At 45.2% G+C, this 3,004-nt stretch overlaps 1 long non-coding RNA gene across 1 annotated transcript; it reads left to right on the forward strand.

The window, feature by feature from the left end:
• The first annotated feature begins 897 nt into the window (after positions 1–897).
• Positions 898–2,822, forward strand: LOC106726793. The gene is made up of 2 exons (XR_001362895.1): positions 898–1,270; positions 2,645–2,822. It is a non-coding gene; the product is annotated as an uncharacterized LOC106726793 (long non-coding RNA).
• Positions 2,823–3,004: the final 182 nt, after the last annotated feature.

Genomic DNA, 3,004 nt, shown 5'->3' on the forward strand with positions numbered 1-3,004 from the left:
TCCATTCGATTGAATGCCTTATTGATTATAATGTGAATACCCCATTGATTGTGATCTTACTGGTTATCGAAGCACATTCTTCTGTACCTGGGAACCAGGACAGCACAATTATCCAAAGACCCGAGGGTTCCAGATAATGTTTCCCTGTCAACTCAGTGGTCCCAAGACCCGAGGGCTCTAGATAATGTGTTTCTGTCAACTCAGTGGTCCAAAGACCCAAAACTATAATTAATCTTTGTAGATAACTAATCGGCTCAATCTCGCTTCTGTTACTGCTTTGTGCAAACCAGGGTCCTCATTCCAAACCCTGGAATGTAATCAATACCTTTGTGATTTTTGCCTATATAAATCTGGTGTTGCGGCCATCTTATGGCTGCGAGATTTGGGAGAGCAAAATGCCCCCTCGTAGTCCCGGATTGCAATAAATGTGACTCTTTAATTCAACTTCTTGAGGCGTCCTTCTGTGATTCGCGGGGTACATTATAACACTACTACTGGGCAATTCACAGATATAAGATTCAAGTTGGCCAAATACAGTAAGAAACATTAGCATTCAGTGAAGTTCGAATAAGAGAAGATGAACCCTAGCTGGTTTAGCTCAGTGGATAGAGTGTTGCCCTGTGGACTGAAGAGTTCCAGGTTTGATTCCAATCAAGGGCACATGACAGGGTTTGGGGCTGGATCCCCAGTAGGGGGCATGCAGGAGGCAGCTGATCAATGACTCTCTCTCATCATTGATGTTTCTATCTCTCTCTCCCTTTCCCTTCCTCTCTGAAATCACTAAAAATATATTTAAATATATATATATTTTTTTAAAAGAGAAGATGAGATAACATTTTAAGTCGTCAGGCTAGAAATCATATGTAATGTTTACTATAACTTTGGGTATTTCCTCTTTATTTAAAAATATGTGCATTAAAAAAAATGGATTTGTAACGAAATTGAGCTTTTCCTATATCCCGCCCCCTCCTTTTGTCAGTGGCCAGATCTCACCCAGATGATGGAGAGGCCCTACTTCAACTAAGGTTTCCTGACCCACTTTCCCTCCACTCCCCTGGCAGGTCCCACAGGGCTGTGCCACACAGCCAGGAATCTGCTGAATCACCTTCCTATTTTTCTCCACAGGCCAAAAGTCACCAGGGAAGAGGGATCAGGAGACCTACCTGCTTAGAGAGTTCCAAAGAAATGTTTATCCCAAGTAACTTCAAAAGAAAACATTCACAGAGGGAGATTTCCACAGACATTCGCTCAGACCCCAAAACCAACAGATGTGAGCTGCACCCCATCCTCCCTTCCTCTTCTGTGTACCTGACACCTGGTTGAATTAAATCGTGCATAGGAGGAGTCAGTCAAAATGGCAAGAGGGGTTGTGTGTACTGAGCTGGTTCATTTCATCTGGACTGCTACCAATAAAAATGTCTGTAGGCCACAAAGGGGACACTTGAGGTCTGAATGACTGACCCAGAATTGTCACTTTTAATGTTTCACACACAGAGCCTCTTTTTTTTTTTTTTTAAATATATTTTATTGGTTTCTTACATAGAGGAAGGGAGAGGGATAGAGAGTTAGAAACATCAATGAGAGAGAAACATCAATCAGCTGCCTCCTGCACACCCACTACTGGGGATGTGCCCGCAACCAAGGTACATGCCCTTGTCCGGAATCGAACCTGGGACCTTTCAGTCCCCAGGCCGCTGCTCTATCCACTGAGCCAAACCGGTTAGGGCCACACAGAGCCTCTTGAATTGGTCCAAGCTCACCATGCTGGGGTTCCATTTTGGCACATCAGCCAGCCTAGGAATGCCAAATTTTGGGGCATTTGCAGCAGGAGGAATGCCTATTTCCCCAGGATGCAGCTCTGATATATATTTTTTTCACCTCACCTACATTAACCCCCTTATTTAGAAAGGCTGACACATCACTATAACTACCTCGGAAAACTGTATTTGGCCAAAGGCATCAGTCCTATTTCAAATTCTTGCCAAAACTGGAGATATTTTTTCTCTGAACACAGAATCTTCCTGAGTAGAGCATACAGCTCTTTTTTAAAAAAATTAACTTCACTTTGATTTAAAAAAAATATATTTTATTGATTTTTTACAGAGAGGAAGGGAGAGGAATAGAGCGTTAGAAACATCGATGAGAGAGAAACATCGATCAGCTGCCTCCTGCACACCCCCTACTGGAGATGTGCCCGTAACCAAGGTACATGCCCTTGGCCGGAATCGAACCTGGACTCTTCAGTCCGCAGGCCGACACTCTATCCACAGAGCCAAACCAGTTAGGGCGAGCATACAGCTCTTAAAAGAAATTGAGAATATAGTTGGGGAGGGTGGAATTCCTTGCTTTTCTTTTTCCAAGGCCAACCTCACAAAATCCCGTACCATGTGCCCTGGGATTTTTGTCATGGATGATGACTCAGTTAATTAACACTGTACACTTGGAAACAGAGGTTCAGTTTCCTTTGGTTCTTGCCAAAGCTGCTTATGAAACATATCTGGTTTGGGTGCCCACAGCGTTTAAAAATACCATTTCATACACTCCCTCGATACATTTAGTTACAGGCTAAATTTAGCACCTCGCCTGGGGCCCGGCAGCTCACCTGCTTCTAACTAGCATGTCTCCACTTTCATGCCTGCTGCAGGGTACTCATGTTCCTGTCTGTCGTCCCGTGTCCTCACTGATGAAAGCGACAGTTCGAGAAACAGATGCTAGTTGTCAAAGACAGCCACGGTGCTGGGAAGGCCTGACTGCAGACTGGCGATCAACTCTACATCCTGTGAAAAACACTTTTCATAGGCTTAAAAAAGATCTGTGTTTAACCACTTGTGCCTTCCGTTAGAAGCGAAAATATACAGCATTTCCCGGGCTCTCCAGCCCTTGGGACGGGACCACGCGGACCAGCCCCTGCCTCTGCCAACCTCTGTGCCCACCTCTGTGCACGCCTGCGACCTCTTTCCGCTACCGGCGTCTGCGGAGCGGGTGCGTGCGGGCTGCCGAAGGA

This window comes from Myotis brandtii, unplaced genomic scaffold (genome assembly GCF_000412655.1).
Source record: "Myotis brandtii unplaced genomic scaffold, ASM41265v1 scaffold317, whole genome shotgun sequence".
Classification (NCBI taxonomy): Eukaryota; Metazoa; Chordata; class Mammalia; order Chiroptera; family Vespertilionidae; genus Myotis; species Myotis brandtii.